The sequence below is a fragment of the Drosophila takahashii genome, chromosome 2R (genome assembly GCF_030179915.1).
Source record: "Drosophila takahashii strain IR98-3 E-12201 chromosome 2R, DtakHiC1v2, whole genome shotgun sequence".
NCBI classification, from domain to species: domain Eukaryota; kingdom Metazoa; phylum Arthropoda; class Insecta; order Diptera; family Drosophilidae; genus Drosophila; species Drosophila takahashii.
The window spans coordinates 3,130,844-3,156,200 of NC_091679.1; the positions used below are offsets into that span (position 1 = coordinate 3,130,844).

At 41.0% G+C, this 25,357-nt stretch overlaps 2 long non-coding RNA genes across 2 annotated transcripts; one reads left to right on the top strand and one right to left on the bottom strand.

Annotated features, from left to right (window-relative positions):
• Positions 1-16,202: 16,202 nt before the first annotated feature.
• Positions 16,203-16,792, top strand: LOC138912816 (uncharacterized). Its single transcript, XR_011418374.1, has 3 exons — positions 16,203-16,303; positions 16,382-16,439; positions 16,505-16,792. It is a non-coding gene; the product is annotated as an uncharacterized lncRNA (long non-coding RNA).
• Positions 16,793-18,461: 1,669 nt separating this feature from the next.
• On the bottom strand, positions 18,462-19,051 carry LOC138912271 (uncharacterized). Its single transcript, XR_011417789.1, has 3 exons — positions 18,951-19,051; positions 18,815-18,872; positions 18,462-18,749 (listed from the first exon to the last, which is right to left on the bottom strand). It is a non-coding gene; the product is annotated as an uncharacterized lncRNA (long non-coding RNA).
• Positions 19,052-25,357: the final 6,306 nt, after the last annotated feature.

A 25,357-nucleotide genomic window follows, 5' to 3' on the forward strand; every position in this document is an offset into this window, starting at 1 on the left:
TTAAGTACCTTGGACATGTCATCGGGAACGGAACTATCCAAACTGATCCAGGGAAAGTGGAAGCTATTAAGGAATTCCCAATCTCTCGTTCGATCAAACAGGTGCGGCGATTTCTCGGCCTAACAGGATGGTACCACAAATTCATACATGATTATGCTCCTATAACTGATACACTTAGACAGAAAAAGAAGTTTGAATGGACTACAACTGCTAAGAGCCCATTTGAGCTGTTAAAACAAAAAATGTGTGAAGCACCTGTTTTACACAGTCCAAACTTAAGCAAACCTTTTGCGATTCACTGTGATGCGAGCCATCCATTATCACTGACCATGCGTCACTGGAATGGTTAATGTCGCAACCAGACCTTGGGTCGAGATTGGGGCGATGGGCAGGGAAACTCGGAAGGTACACATTTAAGATTTAAGATCTCTTAAAGTTCCCAAAACCTTGTACCAAAAGTAAAAGTAATAGATCAGTTCATTTACCGCCGAATGAAACACGCCACAGGTGACAAAATAGCCGACGATTTATGTTAAAAATTGTGGATCCTGGAAGGCCTTGTTCCTGAAGTTCTTAGACTTTGTCACGAACATCCCATGTCAGCCCACAGCGGTATAACTAAAACATTAGAGCAAATTCGACTATTATTACTGGCCAAATCTTGTATCCGACGTACGAGAGTTTATCAATAGCTGCACGATCTCCAAGTGTAGCAAGCATCCAAACTACACGCTACGTCCTTTGATGGGCAAGACCCCGGGAACGGATAAATTGTTCCAGCAATTATATATTGACTTTCTTGGGCCCTATCCGCGTAGTAAATCTGGCAATATCGGTATTTTTGTTGTAATAGACCACTATTCAAAATTCCCTTTTTTGAAGGCCATACAAAAATTTACAGCGGATGCGATAATTCCATTCATGGAAGAACAATTGTTCCATTGCTTCGGAAATTTTAACGCATTGCTGCAAAAATACGAAATACGACATTCATATACCGCCGTATATGCTCCCCAGAGTAATGCTGCGGAAAGAGTAAACAGATCTGTGTTGGCAGCAATAAAATCGTATATTAGCCCTGATCAAACTAACTCAGTTGTATTGCTTGCTCGTTACTCAGCTATTAATAGCAGCTCATATCGCGTTGCATTTGGTCAGCAAATGATTACTAGTGGTTCAGTGTATCCACTAATTCGAAATCTGGAATTGTTTGAGGATCGCGATGTTGTATTTAATCACGACGACTCCCTTAATCTGATCAGAAAAGCGGCCCAAAAATCGATTAAAAAGCAACACCAAGGAAACGAAAATACCTATAACCTACGTAGTCGGCAAGACTCCTTTCAAGAGGGTCAAGAAGTATTTGGCATCTAGTATTGCATTCGAGTCCGTCAGAAGGGAAAACTTTATTACGGCCACCAATTCTACCTACACGTGGATAGCGTCAGTTAGCTGGAAGATCAAGGAGTTCAAGTCCGCCGCATAAGGAACATCGTACCCAAATCTCCAAATTTTTGGACGCCAGGAGAAACACTAAACCTAACTTTACCCGCGTGCGGTCTAACCTAACCAGTGCAAACGGGAAAATAACCGGCAACGTCTCTCTTAAGTTACACGCAGGCCGAAATGATAAATTTAGGGAAGGAGAATCCAAATTAGATCAATGCCCAAAAATTAAATTGGGAATGTGAGACCAAATCGTTACGTAACTAGCACATGACCGAGGCGAAACCTTAGTTTTTATGCTGAGTCCAATTCAGCTCCCTTTAACCTATACTTAAACTAACAACAGAAAATAAACGAATTGAAATTGTGAAATGGAATAGAACGGAAAAAAACCAACAGGAGGTTACAACCCGTATAGCTATAGGTTTTACCTGAGTCTTAAACGATAATTAAACTTAACATAACCAAGGAAAAGAAGAAAGTAGATTGAATAGATAAAATAAGTTAAAAATAATTGAAAACATTTCCTGTTATTGAAATTTAGGTAACTATTTTTGATTTACTAATTAAACGAGTGCGTGTAGCCCGGAATAACAATGCAGTTATATATGCATAGCGCGATAACAGATTCAAAACAAAACCGCTAAAAAGAACAAAAGCTTTCGGCCCCGTCTCCCAATTTAATTTCTTAACAACCCTAAATCCAGCAAAATCATCACAGCTGCCCTCAGCGAAAGATCTTTCGGCGCGGGAATGGCGAACATGTAAGTGATATACCCAAATAGTCATTGTAATCTGAAAAGCTCTGGAAGGTACATACAAACTAGGTAATAGAGAAGAGTGCGGAGAGTTTTAATTCCATTGTACTGATTTGCAATCAAAATATTACGGCTGATCCACGGCACAAGACAAATTAAGGTTGCGGTTATAAAATCATATGAAACTTAAAACGAACGTATATTTACACAGTATAAGTAAAAATAAGGAAACGTTTATCTTTCGTATTAACAACCCTCATTGGTATTTCTCACGCATTACGCACTCGTTAGCATGATCGTAATTTAAGAAAATAATTGAATTTAAATGTTAAATTTATAAGCTTGTACAAATGAATGAAAATAGAAATTATTGAATTTGAGATCGTATGTGACCAGGCTGGCACATTTGGAAGGCTTTCTTAAAATAAACAACGCTGTGTTTAAAATGAACTAATTTCTTATCATGTTGGAACCTCTGAGCCTTTCTAAGGGATCTCTGTTTTATTAGTTTTTCTAGGATTTTCGGAGATCAAGGTTGGGTGGGCGTACTTGCAGCGATGCGGTTATGTAAGAAAGGTAACCTTTGCTGATGCGATACCCTGATTACCTGGTTAGCTGAAATAGTTCCTAACGTGAGCCACCGAATTATTCGTTTATTGTATCCCCAAAATCATAACGTACGCGAAGAAATTTAAATAATTATTTTTAACGCTGGATCCAAGGGCGAGACAGTAATCGAACCCATCCCATCAATAGAGCCGGAGAAGCAAGCGCGTACTCTGTCCCAGTCCCCGAACATCTGCTCTCAACGGAATCCCCGTTAATCGTTACAGTACCACAAGGAAGTCATCTTGGTCCGCTCCTGTTTACATTATTTATAAATGACCTTCCTCTAGTCCTAACGAACTCACGTGTACTTATGTACGCAGATGACGTTAAGTTGTGCCTGCAATTTAATGATCCCGCACAAAGTTTAGCTTTACAATCTGATCTCAATGCATTTCAAACATGGTGCATGAATAATGATTTAAATTTAAATGGTTCTAAGTGTAAACTAATGACCTTTTTCCGTGTCAGCCCTCACTATTCCACTTATACTTTAAGCGGATGTGGGTTCGATAGAATAACGCATGCTGACGACCTTGGAGTCTATATGGATCCTAAACTTAAATTTTCGGATCACATTACTACCATGGTAAATAAAGCCAGGGGCGTGCTTGCATTTATCAAAAGGTGGTCGAAGGAATTCGATGATCCCTATGTCACTAAGACCTTGTTTATTTCATTAGTCCGACCAATTGTTGAGTACTTCGCTCCAGTTTGGAGTCCCTAATATGGGGTGCATATAGACCGGATTGAGTCTGTGCCCAACAACTTTTTAATATTTGCCTTACGGGGCCTAATACTGCCATCCTACTAGAGTAGGACTACTTCTAATTAACTTACCATCATTAGTTAACCGAAGAACTATGCTTGGTATTACGTTTATCAGGAATCTTATTCATGGTGATGTGGAGAGCCCCGAGTTACTGGGCCGCCTGCATTTTAATGTGCCTAATAGATTCACAAGAAACTATATTCCTCTAGTTCTAAATCATTGTATCTCTAATTATGCAATGCATGAACCTTTTAGAGTACTCTGCAATGACTATAATAGACTATATCACCTAATATCTACTACCGACTCACTGCCTATCTTTAAATCAATAATACTATCCTACTTAGCAACTAATTAATTTTATTTAACTATCTTGACTATTCGTATTTTGACCTCCATGTATTTTTAATTGTCTATTGTGAAATTGTCTTCTTTGTCCGCGATTTCGTTTACTCGCCCAAAACGGTGTAGGGCCCCGCGCGTAACAAGCATTGCTTGGTGTCTTAAGGGCCACTTGATTGTACTGACCATAGTGCATCAACGTCCAAGAATAAAAAAAGCCCGTATAGCTCTCAAATAGTAATGGTGAAGAAAAAACCGGCAAGTGGAGATTGTGCGTCGACTTCCGACAGATAAACGCGAAATCGGTGAAAGACGCGTACCCAATGCCACGTATCAACTACATCCTGGACCAACTACGCGAAGCACGCTATATCATCAGCCTGGACTTAAAGGATGGATACTGGCAGATTCCGCTGGAGGAGGCAAGCAGAAAGTTCACGGCGTTCACAGTGCCAGGAAAGGGGCTCTTTCAATGGAGAGTGATGCCATTCGAATACACTCGGCATCCGCAACATTTCAAAGGGCCTTGGACCAAGTGATTGGACCAGAGATGTCTTCGCATGCGTTTGCATATCAGGACGACATAATCGTTATCGGACACACTCAACGAGAACACAGGGACAATCTCAGAGAAGTGTTTCGGCGTCTGAAGGAGGCGAACTTGAGAATAAACCCCGGGAAGTGTCAATTTTTCAATCAGGAGGGATTGGTACAGACCCAGGCAAGGTCGCAGCCATAGCCCAATTAGAGCCACCTGCAACCGTCCGCGACCTGAGGACAATACCTAGGAGTGGCGTCATGGTACCGACGATTTGTACCGGACTTCGCACGCATATTTAGACCACTTAATAATCTACTCCGCAAGGGCGTGAAATGGATATGGACACAAGAACATCAACAGGCATTTGAGGAGGTTAAGGTTAGGCGAGGACCCAGTGTTAGCGTGTCCAGATTTTGAAAGAACATTCATCCTGCAAACAGACGCCAGCGACTACGGCATAGGTGCTATTCTGACACAAAACACGGAAGACGGCGAGAAAGTTATCTCATACTCTAGTCGATCATTAAACGGAGCCGAGAAAAACTATTCGACAACGGAAAAAGAGTGCTTGGCAATTGTCTGGGCTATTCGAAAACTAAGGCCCTACCAGGAAGGTTACCACTTCAAGGTGGTAACGGATCACATGGCACTAAAATGGCTGAACAGCATCGAAAGCCCGTCCGGTAGAATCGCCAGGTGGGCCCTGGAGCTGCAACAATAGAACTTTGAGGTTGCTTACAGAAAGGGCGCCCCAAGGCGATATCGATAGGCGAGTCACGTTATCGATCGCAAGAGATTAAGGTGACCAAAACGAACAACATGTTATGGAACTGCCGAGATTGGTTCTCCCGGGACAGCACCGGCTAGCTCCGGAATTCTCAGGGCGGAGTACCCCCAATGTCCCACAGTCCCGCAACACTAAAAATCGATAACTATCGACGTCTCACTGTACATATAATAGCACATCTCTAACAACAAAACGTAAACAAGGCTAAGACTTACAAATTTTGGACAATTTGACGGAAAAGTGGCATTAGATGTGGCTGCCACAGCGCACCCACCCTTCCTGTGGTGCCCCAAGGGATGCTAGGGAGGCACCACCCATCGTCAACGGCCGGATTCACCTCCAGGCGGTCTACGACCGGTCCATCTCCTCCAACAGGTAAGCAACTCACACAATCATTTTTCTTCTCTGATTACAATTTATATTTAACAATATCCTTCATTGCAGGTACTTAAATTGATGTTTCTTTATCTAGAATATTTAAAAGGGGTCACAGCGGTAGCGCCAGTGAAGATTGGAAGACTATAGACGCCGCGAAAACAATACTTCGCGCAGGCGGTATTTGGACAAGTGCACCTTTTTGGGTCACCTAGTCCTGAGGAGCTCCGAGGGACGAGAAAGGACGTGCTTACAATTCTAATGAGGTAAGTGCCTATCGACTACTGTGGTTTCCTCACTTCCAGGGATTCCCACGACCAAATTGGGCTATTTTACGTGCGAGAAAGGATGGACTTATTTAAATCCACATCAATGGACAATGGAATGGGTAAGTTATATATATACATAGTTTAATTTCTTAAATAACTATTTGTTGGTTTACAGCTTCACTGCGGAATTGCTGTCGGCGCAGACTGAAAGCTGCCTAATGGCGGACTATGGCGAAGAAGCCCGGGCAAAGTGCGAACCGCGGTTCGCCGCTGGACTTTTGCCGGCGAGGAAAGGCTGCCAGGTGGTCGTCGCTGGACCTTAATCAGCGGCCAGGACTAACACAAACTTGCAGAGGACGGATCTGGCGGCTTGGAAGCGCAAGCTGAGTTTAACGCCTGCGTGGGACGGTCTCCCAAACGGATCCGGAACGGACTCACCGGTGTGATGTGCCGGGATTACCGGCCAGTCGCTGGTTACGCCGCTCTGAAGGTAGGTTCCTGGGGCCAGGTTTTCCCACTTAGGTTATGGCGGATGGCTCCCTCGCCAAGAAAAGGTTTCTCCTCTGCCAAATTCCTGTCCTCCACGACTAGAGTATGAGATAACTTTCTCGCCGTCTTCCGTGTTTTGTGTCAGAATAGCACCTATGCCGTAGTCGCTGGCGTCTGTTTGCAGGATGAATGTTCTTTCAAAATCTGGACACGCTAACACTGGGTCCTCGCCTAGCCTTAACCTCCTCAAATGCCTGTTGATGTTCTTGTGTCCATATCCATTTCACGCCCTTGCGGAGTAGATTATTAAGTGGTCTAAATATGCGTGCGAAGTCCGGTACAAATCGTCGGTACCATGACGCCACTCCACTATGGGTAATTTGACCACTTTTTTTTGGCCAAAACCCATTTTTCAAAAGTCGTTAGAAATTGTTTTTTTAATCACAATGTATTAGTATAACATCAATCTCAAATGTTACTAACAGAAAAATTTAACAGAGCGCACCACTGTTAAGTAATCAGCTGTGAAAGCCAGCCGTTGTTCGAACGAGGTGGCAGCGCTGGTAAAACGCACATTTTCCTTAAAACTTAAAAGTTAAAAAAAGTGTGAAATTGATCAATTTAAGTGCTGTTTTTGAAATGCAGTCCATTCAGAGTGGTTTGTAATATGTGTTTGTGATCGTGAATTGTAGATTTTGATTGTGGTGTCCCTATAATAAGGTGTAAGTTCTAACCTTAAAAAAACTTAAAAAATGTAGTAAATTATAATATTTAAATAGAGCTACAAAGTGAGTCCAGCTCTTTCCAGCTCTAAAACTTGTTTTATGTCGTAGAGTAGTCAATTCTTATTATAGTCCGTTAGTATAAAAGTGCACTTTTGCGCACTTTCTCTGATATTTAACTTTTTAGGTACCAACCTAACTTTCGCAAACAGCGCGCTGTTTGAAAGCTGGATGTCAGAGGCAAGGAAGAGTTTCAAGGAAATTGCAATATTCAATTATATGAGATCGGCTATATGTGGACCTTGTACTAGTCACGATGAGAATCTTTTAGAAGCCAGAAGTAAAATCATTTATTATAAAATATGCGATTACTGGCAAAAGGCTAAAAGAAACTTAAAGCAATTCAAGCGATGTCATTCTTCTTGGCTAAGCTCCCATACAGTTGTACCCATTCAAAAACGAATAGGACCTGTTGGACGGCCAGCTCTGTCTTACCTATCAAAAAAGGAAAGAACCCAGAGAAAAGAAGCTTCCGATCTAGCATCATTTAAGGCAGGCAATGTTAGTTTATTAATTCAAGCTGCAAGCGCAGCAGCTCGGAAGCGCGCACAACCTGACTTGGCTTATGTTTTAAAGTTGCTGGCTTTGTGTCCGGAAAAAGCCAAATTCATAAGAAAAGCTTTAAGTCAGCCTATTGCCAAGCCAACAAAAGTGTCCACTAACGAGGCTTTAGCTCTTATTTTAGACCAGGGCTTAACTAAGCAGCAATATTGCGCTATCAGGGAGCAATCCAAAAATAACATATATCCATTATACAACGACGTGGCCGATCAGAAAAAGAATTGCCGGCCCACTGATTTACGAATTTCAGATACAAAGGCAGAGGTACCTCTACAAAACCTTGTTGATCACACGGCAGCTCGAATTGCATGCTTGCAAGAAGAAGTACTTCTGACCGTGATGCGAAATCAGGGCACAGATTTCCTATCGGCAGATCTGATTCTAAGCTACGGGTTTGATGGTAGCTCTGGGCAGTCAAACTACAAACAAGGATACTCATCAGAGCAACCCTTCAATGGCGACTCGAGTATTTTTGCTACTACAGTAACACCCTTGAGACTTATAGATGCCTCTAGCAACATATTGTGGAACAACAAGACACCGCAATCCATTCGTTTTTGCCGCCCATTGAAATTAGCTTTTATGAAAGAAAGTAAAGAGTTAATCCTTAATGAAAATGAATATTTAAAGGGGCAGATAGATAATTTAAAGTCATGTAAAATAACTTTAAGTGACGGAAAAATTATTTACGTACGGTTCCGTCTATATTTAACGGTTATCGACGGAAAAGTTCTGAACGCTTTGACGGGAACTAATTCTTCTCAAGCGTGTCCGATTTGTGGGGCAACACCAAAGGATTTCCTAAACAATAAACATTTTAAATGCCAAAAGTTCCTTCCAGTAATGAAGAACCTCAATTACGGCTTAAGTCCATTGCACTGCTGGATTCGTCTTTTCGAGTTTGTGTTACATGCCGGTTACAAGTGCCAAATACGAAAATGGAGGGTTACCAACGATGATGACAAAAGAGAAGTTGCTTTAAGAAAATCGGTTATTCAAGATGCGTTTTGGAAGCAGTTGTCACTGAGAGTAGATCAACCTAAAGTTGGGGGCTTTGGCAGCACCAATGATGGAAACACCGCCCGCCGAGCCTTTAGTGAACCTGAAACATTTTCGAAAATAGCTGGAACAGATCTCAGGCTCATTAAAAACCTGGGGACTATTTTGATTTGTCTGTCAAGTCTATTGCCAATAGAGGTTACAAAATTTCAAAGTTTCTGCTACCAAACTGCGGAAATTATAATAGACGAATATCCTTGGTTACCAATGACAGCAACTGTACACAAAATCCTTGTACACTCGGCCGATATTATTGAGAACACAGTCCTTCCAGTGGGCTACTTTGGAGAAGAAGGTGCCGAGTCCCGAAATAAGATATACAAATCCGATCGATTGCATCATGCCAGAAAATGTAGCCGGAAATCAAATCTTACAGACGTCTTTCAAAGGGCAATGGATACGTCAGATCCGGTAATTTCAAGCGTCAACCTTAACAGGCGATTACAAAAAAAGTTGAACCTTCCAAGTGAGGTTTTAAGTTTACTATCTTGCGAACTTAAAAGTACAGGCGAGTTGGAGGATTATGAAGTGGATGATAATCTTTTTGAAGGTTAATGGGATATTCAGATGGAAAACGAAGACAATGAACAATAGGTGGGCAAAATAAACACATTATTTAAAACCAAATTCTAGAATTTTCTATTGCAGGTTTTCCTACTTTCCTGAACCCTATTATTCTGTATTTCTTTGAAAAAATGTGTGGGAAAAAAAACAAAATTAGATTTCGTGTAAAAAAAAAAGGTAGGACCACTTTTATTTTTTATAAAATAATATTATATTACAGTTATTCTTACTAAACAAAAAAAAAATTTTTTAATTTAATATTAAAAAATAAAAAATAAAAAAAAATTAAGAAAAAGGCCGGCCACGCCCATTTTAGATAAAATGAATAGATTTCATTATTATTAACTTAATTCTAAAAACAGAGCCGAAAAATGTTGCTTCGTTTTCGAGTTATTAATTAATGCCACAAAAAGTGGTCAAATTACCCATAGTGCACTCCTAGGTATTGTCTCAGGTCGCGGACGGTTGCAGGTGGCTCTAATTGGGCTATGGCTGCGACCTTGCCTGGGTCTGTACCAATCCCTCCTGATTGAAAAATTGACACTTCCCGGGGTTTATTCTCAAGTTCGCCTCCTTCAGACGCCGAAACACTTCTCTGAGATTGTCCCTGTGTTCTCGTTGAGTGTGTCCGATAACGATTATGTCGTCCTGATATGCAAACGCATGCGAAGACATCTCTGGTCCAATCACTTGGTCCAAGGCCCTTTGAAATGTTGCGGATGCCGAGTGTATTCGAATGGCATCACTCTCCATTGAAAGAGCCCCTTTCCTGGCACTGTGAACGCCGTGAACTTTCTGCTTGCCTCCTCCAGCGGAATCTGCCAGTATCCATCCTTTATGTCCAGGCTGATGATATAGCGTGCTTCGCGTAGTTGGTCCAGGATGTAGTTGATACGTGGCATTGGGTACGCGTCTTTCACCGATTTCGCGTTTATCTGTCGGAAGTCGACGCACAATCTCCACTTGCCGGTTTTTTCTTCACCATTACTATTTGAGAGCTATACGGGCTTTTTTTATTCTTGGACGTTGATGCACTATGGTCAGTACAATCAAGTGGCCCTTAAGACACCAAGCAATGCTTGTTACGCGCGGGGCCCTACACCGTTTTGGGCGAGTAAACGAAATCGCGGACAAAGAAGACAATTTCACAATAGACAATTAAAAGTACATGGAGGTCAAAATACGAATAGTCAAGATAGTTAAATAAAATTAATTATTTGCTAAGTAGGATAGTATTATTGATTTAAAGATAGGCAGTGAGTCGGTAGTAGATATTAGGTGATATAGTCTATTATAGTCATCGCAGAGTACTCTAAAAGGTTCATGCATTGCATAATTAGAGATACAATGATTTAGAACTAGAGGAATATAGTTTCTTGTGAATCTATTAGGCACATTAAAATGCAGGCGGCCCAGTAACTCGGGGCTCTCCACATCACCATGAATAAGATTCCTGATAAACGTAATACCAAGCATAGTTCTTCGGTTAACTAATGATGGTAAGTTAATTAGAAGTAGTCCTACTCTAGTAGGATGGCAGTATTAGGCCCCGTAAGGCAAATATTAAAATGTTGTTGGGCACAGACTCAATCCGGTCTATATGCACCCCATATTAGGGACTCCAAACTGGAGCGAAGTACTCAACAATTGGTCGGACTAATGAAATAAACAAGGTCTTAGTGACATAGGAATCATCGAATTCCTTCGACCACCTTTTGATAAATGCAAGCACGCCCCTGGCTTTATTTACCATGGTAGTAATGTGATCAGAAAATTTAAGTTTAGGATCCATATAGACTCCAAGGTCGTCAGCATGCGTTATTCTATCTAACCCACATCCGCTTAAAGTATAAGTGGAATAGTGAGGGCTGACACGGAAAAAGGTCATTAGTTTACACTTAGAACCATTTAAATTTAAATCATTATTCATGCACCATGTTTAAAATGCATTGAGATCAGATTGTAAAGCTAAACTTTGTGCGGGATCATTAAATTGCAGGCACAACTTAACGTCATCTGCGTACATAAGTACACGTGAGTTCGTTAGGACTAGAGGAAGGTCATTTATAAATAATGTAAACAGGAGCGGACCAAGATGACTTTCTTGTGGTACTGTAACTATTAACGGGGATTCCGTTGAGAGCAGATGTTCGGGGACTGGGACAGAGTACGCGCTTGCTTCTCCGGCTCTATTGATGGGATGGGTTCGATTACTGTCTCGCCCTTGGCTCCAGCGTTAAAAATAATTATTTAAATTTCTTCGCGTACGTTATGATTTTGGGGATACAATAAACGAATAATTCGGTGGCTCACGTTAGGAACTATTTCAGCTAACCAGGTAATCAGGGTATCGCATCAGCAAAGGTTACTTTTCTTACATAACCGCATCGCTGCAAGTACGCCCACCCAACCTTGATCTCCGAAAATCCTAGAAAAACTAATAAAACAGAGATCCCTTAGAAAGGCTCAGAGGTTCCAACATGATAAGAAATTAGTTCATTTTAAACACAGCGTTGTTTATTCTAAGAAAGCCTTCCAAATGTGCCAGCCTGGTCACATACGATCTCAAATTCAATAATTTCTATTTTCATTCATTTGTACAAGCTTATAAATTTAACATTTAAATTCAATTATTTTCTTAAATTACGATCATGCTAACGAGTGCGTAATGCGTGAGAAATACCAATGAGGGTTGTTAATACGAAAGATAAACGTTTCCTTATTTTTACTTATACTGTGTAAATATCAGGGACCGTAAATAATCATTATTTGAGATTTTTATTTTAGAAGGCCTACTGAGATTTGAACAAGTTTTAATCAACAATTTAATTGGTTTTTATGCACTTTATAGACATGAACAAATAACAGTTCATTTGCTTTCCAAATTTGTTGACATGCATATACTTTGTGGACGAGAGTAAAAAGAACGTTATTTTTGACGTTTAAAACATAATATCACAGTAGTCTTTTTAAAATAAAAATCTCAAATAATGATTATTTACGGTCCCTGGTAAATATACGTTCGTTTTAAGTTTCATATGATTTTATAACCGCAACCTTAATTTGTCTTGTGCCGTGGATCAGCCGTAATATTTTGATTGCAAATCAGTACAATGGAATTAAAACTCTCCGCACTCTTCTCTATTACCTAGTTTGTATGTACCTTCCAGAGCTTTTCAGATTACAATGACTATTTGGGTATATCACTTACATGTTACTTACATGTTACTTACAGCTGTGATGATTTTGCTGGATTTAGGGTTGTTAAGAAATTAAATTGGGAGACGGGGCCGAAAGCTTTTGTTCTTTTTAGCGGTTTTGTTTTGAATCTGTTATCGCGCTATGCATATATAACTGCATTGTTATTCCGGGCTACACGCACTCGTTTAATTAGTAAATCAAAAATAGTTACCTAAATTTCAATAACAGGAAATGTTTTCAATTATTTTTAACTTATTTTATCTATTCAATCTACTTTCTTCTTTTCCTTGGTTATGTTAAGTTTAATTATCGTTTAAGACTCAGGTAAAACCTATAGCTATACGGGTTGTAACCTCCTGTTGGTTTTTTTCCGTTCTATTCCATTTCACAATTTCAATTCGTTTATTTTCTGTTGTTAGTTTAAGTATAGGTTAAAGGGAGCTGAATTGGACTCAGCATAAAAACTAAGGTTTCGCCTCGGTCATGTGCTAGTTACGTAACGATTTGGTCTCACATTCCCAATTTAATTTTTGGGCATTGATCTAATTTGGATTCTCCTTCCCTAAATTTATCATTTCGGCCTGCGTGTAACTTAAGAGAGACGTTGCCGGTTATTTTCCCGTTTGCACTGGTTAGGTTAGACCGCACGCGGGTAAAGTTAGGTTTAGTGTTTCTCCTGGCGTCCAAAAATTTGGAGATTTGGGTACGATGTTCCTTATGCGGCGGACTTGAACTCCTTGATCTTCCAGCTAACTGACGCTATCCACGTGTAGGTAGAATTGGTGGCCGTAATAAAGTTTTCCCTTCTGACGGACTCGAATGCAATACTAGATGCCAAATACTTCTTGACCCTCTTGAAAGGAGTCTTGCCGACTACGTAGGTTATAGGTATTTTCGTTTCCTTGGTGTTGCTTTTTAATCGATTTTTGGGCCGCTTTTCTGATCAGATTAAGGGAGTCGTCGTGATTAAATACAACATCGCGATCCTCAAACAATTCCAGATTTCGAATTAGTGGATACACTGAACCACTAGTAATCATTTGCTGACCAAATGCAACGCGATATGAGCTGCTATTAATAGCTGAGTAACGAGCAAGCAATACAACTGAGTTAGTTTGATCAGGGCTAATATACGATTTTATTGCTGCCAACACAGATCTGTTTACTCTTTCCGCAGCATTACTCTGGGGAGCATATACGGCGGTATATGAATGTCGTATTTCGTATTTTTGCAGCAATGCGTTAAAATTTCCGAAGCAATGGAACAATTGTTCTTCCATGAATGGAATTATCGCATCCGCTGTAAATTTTTGTATGGCCTTCAAAAAAGGGAATTTTGAATAGTGGTCTATTACAACAAAAATACCGATATTGCCAGATTTACTACGCGGATAGGGCCCAAGAAAGTCAATATATAATTGCTGGAACAATTTATCCGTTCCCGGGGTCTTGCCCATCAAAGGACGTAGCGTGTAGTTTGGATGCTTGCTACACTTGGAGATCGTGCAGCTATTGATAAACTCTCGTACGTCGGATACAAGATTTGGCCAGTAATAATAGCGTCGAATTCGCTCTAATGTTTTAGTTATACCGCTGTGGGCTGACATGGGATGTTCGTGACAAAGTCTAAGAACTTCAGGAACAAGGCCTTCCAGGATCCACAATTTTTAACATAAATCGTCGGCTATTTTGTCACCTGTGGCGTGTTTCATTCGGCGGTAAATGAACTGATCTATTACTTTTACATCCGGTAATTGGGAGGATTTTTTTTTAATTTTCTCCATAATTTCCTTATACTTTTCGGACTTGAAATGCTCAGATTCCAAGTTTACAAATTCATCCATTTGAATAACTGATAAATCTTCGGTAAAAATTCTCGATAGGGCGTCTGGTACAAGGTTTTGGGAACTTTAAGAGATCTTAAATCTTAAATGTGTACCTTCCGAGTTTCCCTGCCCATCGCCCCAATCTCGACCCAAGGTCTGGTTGCGACATTAACCATTCCAGTGACGCATGGTCAGTGATAATGGAAAATTCTTGACCTTCAACGTAAGGTCTGAATTTTCGTACACTCATGACGGCGGCCAAACACTCTTTTTCGGTGACTGAGTAATTGCGTTGGCATTGATTTAATTTACGGGACATATAAGCGATCGGAATCTCATTTCCCTCGTCATCTGTTTGCATCAACACCCCTCCCAGACCTGTATGGCTCGCATCACAGTGAATCGCAAAAGGTTTGCTTAAGTTTGGACTGTGTAAAACAGGTGCTTCACACATTTTTTGTTTTAACAGCTCAAATGGGCTCTGAGCAGTTGTAGTCCATTCAAACTTCTTTTTCTGTCTAAGTGTATCAGTTATAGGAGCATAATCATGTATGAATTTGTGGTACCATCCTGTTAGGCCGAGAAATCGCCGCACCTGTTTGATCGAACGAGAGATTGGAAATTCCTTAATAGCTTCCACTTTCCCTGGATCAGTTTGGATAGTTCCGTTCCCGATGACATGTCCAAGGTACTTAACTTCTGTTCTACAAAAATGGGATTTTCCTACGTTAATTGTTAAGCCAGCTTTTCCTAATCTATTAGCCAGTTCTTTAAGAACTGAAAGATGGTTTTCAAAGGAAGATGAGACCACTAAAAGATCGTCCAAATAGACAAAGATTTCATTTCTTAGTTATGGCGGAATGACTTTATCCATGAGCTTACACATGGTTCGTGGAGCATTGGCTAGTCCAAAAGGCATGACCGTGAATCGATAAAGTGGTCTGCCAGGAACTGAAAAAGCCGTTTTGTCTCGTGCGCTTTCCTCTAACGGAATCTGCCAATAGGCATCTTTGAGGTCTATACTAGATATAAATTCGGCCCTAGGAAGACGACTAAGAATCCCCTTGATGAGAGGCATTGGGTATGCGTTTTTAATGGTTACTTCATTGAGTTTCCGGCAGTCTATACATAACCTCACCTTCCCGGGTTTACGAACTAAGACAACGGGTGATGACCATGGACTGTCGGATTCTTCTATAACCCCTAGAGAAAGCATTCTCTCCAATTCTGTATACATCAGCTGTTCTATTGCCGGTGATACTGCGTAGTGTCTCTGTTTTATCGCCTTAGCGCTGCCTACATCTATCTCGTGCTCTAACAGTGTAGTTTTCCCTAATCCCTTTTCGTTGAAGGACGGAAATAACTTAATTACAGTTGCCAGCTGATCTTTTTGTTGCGGCGTTAGTGGCACTTGGTTTGGATCAGTCACCTCGAGATTAGCAATGTTTGAGACAGTACTTCGATTTGCCAAAAATTCAGGCAACAAGTTATAACTATTCCCCAGTATAGGCCTTGAGAAAGAGATGGCACTATCCATAATCGAAATGATTTGCACTCGCCTCTAAAAGTTATAGAAGTACTTATGCGACCAACAATAGCTTGCTGACTTCCATCCACTGTACTAACGCTGGCGTGGATGTGTTTATATTTTGATGTGTCCTTAACTATATTCGCGGCTAGAGACCCCCCAATGCAACTGATAGTCGCCCCAGTATCCATTAGGCCTCGCACTTGCTTCCCTAACAGATCCACTTCGGCATACGGTCTCCAGTCTTTCGTGCTATTTACAACGGACTCCAGAATGGCTTGCTTTTTTTGCTTACATTGGATTCGAAAATCGGAAAGACGTTTTGGTGAACGATTTTGAACTGGCGGTTGGAACTTTTTTGACCGCTCTTGTACTCGCTGGTGGATTGATATTTCTGGTAAGGTGGATAACATCGGGTAGGCATCGCTTTTTAATTGCTTCTCTCTTCGGAAATCTTGTCTGGGGTGGCTGTCAGTTTGCGTGCACCGCTCGGTGGTGCACGGGCTCGCCAGTTTTTTGGACCATTACACCGAGTACAAGATGGTTTATAAGTTTCCGGTTTCCCGCACCCATAACAAAAAACCTTCTTTTCACCCAGACACTCCTGATATCGATGGTCGGATGCACCACAATTCCAGCAGGTCAAGGATATTGCCTCCACTTCCGGACCGAGGTGTTCCTCTTCTTCCGTGGCGCTGGCTAATTCGCGCACTTGGGGATGTTGACCCTGCCGGAAACTTTGTTTAGTGGAATTTCCATTCATGGCCTGTATAAATCTTTCCCTTGTACGGACTATGTGACGCAGCTGAGCAATACTATATATTGAAACATGTAAAATTTCATGCTGTGTTTCCGTCAACAAATTGGCTCGCAATACTTCCAATAAAGCTGGTTCTGACATAGGATCTGATAGTTTCCCCGCAATAGCAAGAATTTCTTCAAAAAATTTATCAAAAGTTTCCGATACCTTTTGTTTCCTTTGAAATAAGGCTGAGCGGATTTCTAAATCGCTTCTGCCATCTTTGAATTGAGCTTTAAGCGCTGCACTTAATTGCTCCCAGGTAACTAGTGGTACGCTTTTATGAATCCTTCAAATAAGTTATTAGCATATTGTGCTAGTACCTGTAGCTTGCCATCCAACGTTTGGTTAGTCAGGGCTTCCACCCTATACACAAAATCGTCCACCGACATACCGGACGACCCTGAAAATCGTAACTTCCAACTAGGTATAATTTGACTTATTCGATCGGGACGAAGATTTTGGTCTTGTTGCGATCCACTATCATCGCGATAGCTTTAAAACTGAGAGACTAGTTCGCATAGAAACGGACAGACGGACATGGCTAGATAGACTCGGCTATTGGTGCTGATCAAGAATATATATACTTTATGTGGTCGGAAACGTCTCCTTCACTGCGTTGCAAACATCTGACTGAAATTATAATACCCTCTACAAGGGTATAAAAAAAATAGTCAAGGCAACGGGGGAAAGTCGGGGAAGTAAGAGGTATCAACAGACTGATACGGTAAGGATTCCAACCACATATATTTAATTCTTTGCTTTATGAAAAACAAAAATCTAGGATTATTTAACTACAGATTAGTGAAAATATCAATAAATATATATCTTAATTATCGGTGTTCTCTACATACTCTCGGTTACATACACAAGTAGTAATTAGAGCATTATTAGTATGTCCACTTCCCAATTGGGCGGACAAGAACCTAACAGTGCAGTTAGCGATCGGATCTGTGGGATTTGTGGAAAGATATTAGGCATCAATCGGAAGAATTTTGAACTCGGTGTAATCACAGTTTTCACGAAAATTGTTTTAGAACTCGTCGCGGAGTTAAGACAGTTTGCCCAGTTTGCAGGGTATATCTGCAAACTCCAGCACCTTCACTAGCCAAAGAGTTAGCTGCAGCGCAAAGAGTCGGCGCAAACATGCCAAGATGCAGAAGTCATAGAAGGAGGCTTTAGTAGGCTGACGTCGCAAAACACAGCGCCGCCAACTCTTACCACAGGTCACTAAACTTTTGAACAGCTTTTTCAAATACCTCCTCGTGTATCAATGGGAGGTCATCAGGGTAGTGAAGGGCGAAATACTAGCACCGCCACAAATATTAATTCTCCGTTTGGATCGCAACAAGACCAAAATCTTCGTCCCGATCGAATAAGTCAAATTATACCTAGTTGGAAGTTACGATTTTCAGGGTCGTCCGGTATGTCGGTGGACGATTTTGTGTATAGGGTGGAAGCCCTGACTAACCAAACGTTGGATGGCAAGCTACAGGTACTAGCACAATATGCTAATAACTTATTTGAAGGAAGCGCCTCCGAGTGGTACTGGCGTTATCATAAAAGCGTACCACTAGTTACCTGGGAGCAATTAAGTGCAGCGCTTAAAGCTCAATTCAAAGATGGCAGAAGCGATTTAGAAATCCGCTCAGCCTTATTTCAAAGGAAACAAAAGGTATCGGAAACTTTTGATAAATTTTTTGAGGAAATTCTTGCTTTTGCGGGGAAACTATCAGATCCTATGTCAGAACCAGCTTTATTGGAAGTATTGCGAGCCAATTTGTTGACGGAAACACAGCATGAAATTTTACATGTTTCAATATATAGTATTGCTCAGCTGCGTCACATAGTCCGTACAAGGGAAAGATTTATACAGGCCATGAATGGAAATTCCACTAAACAAAGTTTCCGGCAGGGTCAACATCCCCAAGTGCGCGAATTAGCCAGCGCCACGGAAGAAGAGGAACACCTCGGTCCGGAAGTGGAGGCAATATCCTTGACCTGCTGGAATTGTGGTGCATCCGACCATCGATATCAGGAGTGTCTGGGTGAAAAGAAGGTTTTTTGTTATAGGTGCGGGAAACCGGAAACTTATAAACCATCTTGTACTCGGTGTAATGGTCCAAAAAACTGGCGAGCCCGTGCACCACCGAGCGGTGCACGCAAACTGACAGCCACCCCAGACAAGACTTCCGAAGAGAGAAGCAATTAAAAAGCGATGCCTACCCGATGTTATCCACCTTACCAGAAATATCAATCCACCAGCGAGTACAAGAGCGGTCAAAAAAGTTCCAACCGCCAGTTCAAAATCGTTCACCAAAACGTCTTTCCGATTTTCGAATCCAATGTAAGCAAAAAAAGCAAGCCATTCTGGAGTCCGTTGTAAATAGCACGAAAGACTGGAGACCGTATGCCGAAGTGGATCTGTTAGGGAAGCAAGTGCGAGGCCTAATGGATACTGGGGCGACTATCAGTTGCATTGGGGGGTCTCTAGCCGCGAATATAGTTAAGGACACATCAAAATATAAGCACATCCACGCCAGCGTTAGTACAGTGGATGGAAGTCAGCAAGCTATTGTTGGTCGCATAAGTACTTCTATAACTTTTAGAGGCGAGTGCAAATCATTTCGATTATGAATAGTGCCATCTCTTTCTCAAGACCTATACTGGGGAATAGTTATAACTTGTTGCCTGAATTTTTGGCAAATCGAAGTACTGTCTCAAACATTGCTAATCTCGAGGTGACTGATCCAAACCAAGTGCCACTAACGCCGCAACAAAAAGATCAGCTGGCAACTGTAATTAAGTTATTTCCGTCCTTCAACGAAAAGGGATTAGGGAAAACTACACTGTTAGAGCACGAGATAGATGTAGGCAGCGCTAAGGCGATTAAACAGAGACACTACGCAGTATCACCGGCAATAGAACAGCTGATGTATACAGAATTGGAGAGAATGCTTTCTCTAGGGGTTATAGAAGAATCCGACAGTCCATGGTCATCACCCGTTGTCTTAGTTCGTAAACCCGGGAAGGTGAGGTTATGTATAGACTGCCGGAAACTCAATGAAGTAACCATTAAAAACGCATACCCAATGCCTCTCATCAAGGGGATTCTTAGTCGTCTTCCTAGGGCCGAATTTATATCTAGTATAGACCTCAAAGATGCCTATTGGCAGATTCCGTTAGAGGAAAGCGCACGAGACAAAACGGCTTTTTCAGTTCCTGGCAGACCACTTTATCGATTCACGGTCATGCCTTTTGGACTAGCCAATGCTCCACGAACCATGTGTAAGCTCATGGATAAAGTCATTCCGCCATAACTAAGAAATGAAATCTTTGTCTATTTGGACGATCTCATCTCATCTCATCTCTCATCTTCCTTTGAAAACCATCTTTCAGTTCTTAAAGAACTGGCTAATAGATTAGGAAAAGCTGGCTTAACAATTAACGTAGGAAAATCCCATTTTTGTAGAACAGAAGTTAAGTACCTTGGACATGTCATCGGGAACGGAACTATCCAAACTGATCCAGGGAAAGTGGAAGCTATTAAGGAATTTCCAATCTCTCGTTCGATCAAACAGGTGCGGCGATTTCTCGGCCTAACAGGATGGTACCACAAATTCATACATGATTATGCTCCTATAACTGATACACTTAGACAGAAAAAGAAGTTTGAATGGACTACAACTGCTCAGAGCCCATTTGAGCTGTTAAAACAAAAAATGTGTGAAGCACCTGTTTTACACAGTCCAAACTTAAGCAAACCTTTTGCGATTCACTGTGATGCGAGCCATACAGGGCTGGGAGGGGTGTTGATGCAAACAGATGACGAGGGAAATGATATTCCGATCGCTTATATGTCTCGTAAGTTAAATCAATGCCAACGCAATTACTCAGTCACCGAAAAAGAGTGTTTGGCCGCCGTCATGAGTGTACGAAAATTCAGACCTTACGTTGAAGATCAAGAATTTTCCATTATCACTGACCATGCGTCACTGGAATGGTTAATGTCGCAACCAGACCTTGGGTCGAGATTGGGGCGATGGGCAGGAAAACTCGGAAGGTACACATTTAAGATTTAAGATCTCTTAAAGTTCCCAAAACCTTGTACCAAAAGTAAAAGTAATAGATCAGTTCATTTACCGCCGAATGAAACACGCCACAGGTGACAAAATAGCCGACGATTTATGTTAAAAATTGTGGATCCTGGAAGGCCTTGTTCCTGAAGTTCTTAGACTTTGTCACGAACATCCCATGTCAGCCCACAGCGGTATAACTAAAACATTAGAGCGAATTCGACGCTATTATTACTGGCCAAATCTTGTATCCGACGTACGAGAGTTTATCAATAGCTGCACGATCTCCAAGTGTAGCAAGCATCCAAACTACACGCTACGTCCTTTGATGGGCAAGACCCCGGGAACGGATAAATTGTTCCAGCAATTATATATTGACTTTCTTGGGCCCTATCCGCGTAGTAAATCTGGCAATATCGGTATTTTTGTTGTAATAGACCACTATTCAAAATTCCCTTTTTTGAAGGCCATACAAAAATTTACAGCGGATGCGATAATTCCATTCATGGAAGAACAATTGTTCCATTGCTTCGGAAATTTTAACGCATTGCTGCAAAAATACCAAATACGACATTCATATACCGCCGTATATGCTCCCCAGAGTAATGCTGCGGAAAGAGTAAACAGATCTGTGTTGGCAGCAATAAAATCGTATATTAGCCCTGATCAAATTAACTGGGATGACCAACTCAGTTGTATTGCTTGCTCGTTACTCAGCTATTAATAGCAGCTCATATCGCGTTGCATTTGGTCAGCAAATGATTACTAGTGGTTCAGTGTATCCACTAATTCGAAATCTGGAATTGTTTGAGGATCGCGATGTTGTATTTAATCACGACGACTCCCTTAATCTGATCAGAAAAGCGGCCCAAAAATCGATTAAAAAGCAACACCAAGGAAACGAAAATACCTATAACCTACGTAGTCGGCAAGACTCCTTTCAAGAGGGTCAAGAAGTATTCAGACGAAATCATCAGCTGAGCAACTTCGCAAAGGGATTCAATGATAAACTCGCTCCTACCTTTAAAAAAGCTAGAATTAGAAAGAAAATAGGAAACAATTATTATGACCTCGAAGATATGCAGGGCCACTTTATAGGCAAATATCATGCAAAAGACCTAAAACAATAAGATTGGTCCTATAAATAACTTCCTTATCACTCCAAGCGGTGATCACTCTTGGTGTTTGCTACGCCGAAGTGTGATCTTAGTGGGGGGGGAGTGTAAAGAGGTGCTTGTCGCAAAATCCTTAAATATTTCCGCAGCCCAAAAGCAGGCTTGCGGTCCTGTATCTTTGTCCAAACTCGTAACTGCCCACTTATTTTAGACCAAGATGTTAGGTCCGATAGCTATCGTTAAGCTAATTGAAAAACATAGCAGCTGACAACTGTCAAAAAAAGTGCATCGTGGTTACTAAAAGAGACCGGAAGAACATAGAAGAATCAGGTTGGGGTATATAAAGGCCGCACCTACACCATTCGACCTCTTTTCTCGTGTTACACTCCGGACTATTAGTTCTAGAATTTGCTGTACGAGATCAAAATATTGTCAAGTTTTTTTGTGTGCCAATCACAGGTAACGAAACCCTTAAAAGCTAATCTGTTTGAGTTTAGGCTGAAATATTTCTGTTTTATCAGATAATTGGCATCTAGTATTGCACTCGAGTCCGTCAGAAGGGAAAACTTTATTACGGCCACCAATTCTACCTACACGTGGATAGCGTCCGTTAGCTGGAAGATCAAGGAGTTCAAGTCCGCCGCATAAGGAACATCGTACCCAAATCTCCAAATTTTTGAACGCCAGGAGAAACACTAAACCTAACTTTACCCGCGTGCGGTCTATCCTAACCAGTGCAAACGGGAAAATAACCGGCAACGTCTCTCTTAAGTTACACGCAGGCCGAAATGATAAATTTAGTGAAGGAGAATCCAAATTAGATCAATGCCCAAAAATTAAATTGGGAATGTGAGACCAAATCGTTACGTAACTAGCACATGACCGAGGCGAAACCTTAGTTTTTATGCTGAGTCCAATTCAGCTCCCTTTAACCTATACTTAAACTAACAACAGAAAATAAACGAATTGAAATTGTGAAATGGAATAGAACGGAAAAAAACCAACAGGAGGTTACAACCCGTATAGCTATAGGTTTTACCTGAGTCTTAAACGATAATTAAACTTAACATAACCAAGGAAAAGAAGAAAGTAGATTGAATAGATAAAATAAGTTAAAAATAATTGAAAACATTTCCTGTTATTGAAATTTAGGTAACTATTTTTGATTTACTAATTAAACGAGTGCGTGTAGCCCGGAATAACAATGCAGTTATATATGCATAGCGCGATAACAGATTCAAAACAAAACCGCTAAAAAGAACAAAAGCTTTCGGCCCCGTCTCCCAATTTAATTTCTTAACAACCCTAAATCCAGCAAAATCATCACAGCTGTAAGTAACATGTAAGTAACATGTAAGTGATATACCCAAATAGTCATTGTAATCTGAAAAGCTCTGGAAGGTACATACAAACTAGGTAATAGAGAAGAGTGCGGAGAGTTTTAATTCCATTGTACTGATTTGCAATCAAAATATTACGGCTGATCCACGGCACAAGACAAATTAAGGTTGCGGTTATAAAATCATATGAAACTTAAAACGAACGTATATTTACACAGTATAAGTAAAAATAAGGAAACGTTTATCTTTCGTATTAACAACCCTCATTGGTATTTCTCACGCATTACGCACTCGTTAGCATGATCGTAATTTAAGAAAATAATTGAATTTAAATGTTAAATCTGAGCCTTTCTAAGGGATCTCTGTTTTATTAGTTTTTCTAGGATTTTCGGAGATCAAGGTTGGGTGGGCGTACTTGCAGCGATGCGGTTATGTAAGAAAGGTAACCTTTGCTGATGCGATACCCTGATTACCTGGTTAGCTGAAATAGTTCCTAACGTGAGCCACCGAATTATTCGTTTATTGTATCCCCAAAATCATAACGTACGCGAAGAAATTTAAATAATTATTTTTAACGCTGGAGCCAAGGGCGAGACAGTAATCGAACCCATCCCATCAATAGAGCCGGAGAAGCAAGCGCGTACTCTGTCCCAGTCCCCGAACATCTGCTCTCAACGGAATCCCCGTTAATCGTTACAGTACCACAAGGAAGTCATCTTGGTCCGCTCCTGTTTACATTATTTATAAATGACCTTCCTCTAGTCCTAACGAACTCACGTGTACTTATGTACGCAGATGACGTTAAGTTGTGCCTGCAATTTAATGATCCCGCACAAAGTTTAGCTTTACAATCTGATCTCAATGCATTTCAAACATGGTGCATGAATAATGATTTAAATTTAAATGGTTCTAAGTGTAAACTAATGACCTTTTTCCGTGTCAGCCCTCACTATTCCACTTATACTTTAAGCGGATGTGGGTTAGATAGAATAACGCATGCTGACGACCTTGGAGTCTATATGGATCCTAATCTTAAATTTTCTGATCACATTACTACCATGGTAAATAAAGCCAGGGGCGTGCTTGCATTTATCAAAAGGTGGTCGAAGGAATTCGATAATCCCTATGTCACTAAGACCTTGTTTATTTCATTAGTCCGACCAATTGTTGAGTACTTCGCTCCAGTTTGGAGTGCCTAATATGGGGTGCATATAGACCGGATTGAGTCTGTGCCCAACAACTTTTTAATATTTGCCTTACGGGGCCTAATACTGCCATCCTACTAGAGTAGGACTACTTCTAATTAACTTACCATCATTAGTTAACCGAAGAACTATGCTTGGTATTACGTTTATCAGGAATCTTATTCATGGTGATGTGGAGAGCCCCGAGTTACTGGGCCGCCTGCATTTTAATGTGCCTAATAGATTCACAAGAAACTATATTCCTCTAGTTCTAAATCATTGTAAATCTAATTATGCAATGCATGAACCTTTTAGAGTACTCTGCAATGACTATAATAGACTATATCACCTAATATCTACTACCGACTCACTGCCTATCTTTAAATCAATAATACTATCCTACTTAGCAACTAATTAATTTTATTTAACTATCTTGACTATTCGTATTTTGACCTCCATGTATTTTTAATTGTCTATTGTGAAATTGTCTTCTTTGTCCGCGATTTCGTTTACTCGCCCAAAACGGTGTAGGGCCCCGCGCGTAACAAGCATTGCTTGGTGTCTTAAGGGCCACTTGATTGTACTGACCATAGTGCATCAACGTCCAAGAATAAAAAAAGCCCGTATAGCTCTCAAATAGTAATGGTGAAGAAAAAAACCGGCAAGTGGAGATTGCGCGTCGACTTCCGACAGATAAACGCGAAATCGGTGAAAGACGCGTACCCAATGCCACGTATCAACTACATCCTGGACCAACTACGCGAAGCACGCTATATCATCAGCCTGGACTTAAAGGATGGATACTGGCAGATTCCGCTGGAGGAGGCAAGCAGAAAGTTCACGGCGTTCACAGTGCCAGGAAAGGGGCTCTTTCAATGGAGAGTGATGCCATTCGAATACACTCGGCATCCGCAACATTTCAAAGGGCCTTGGACCA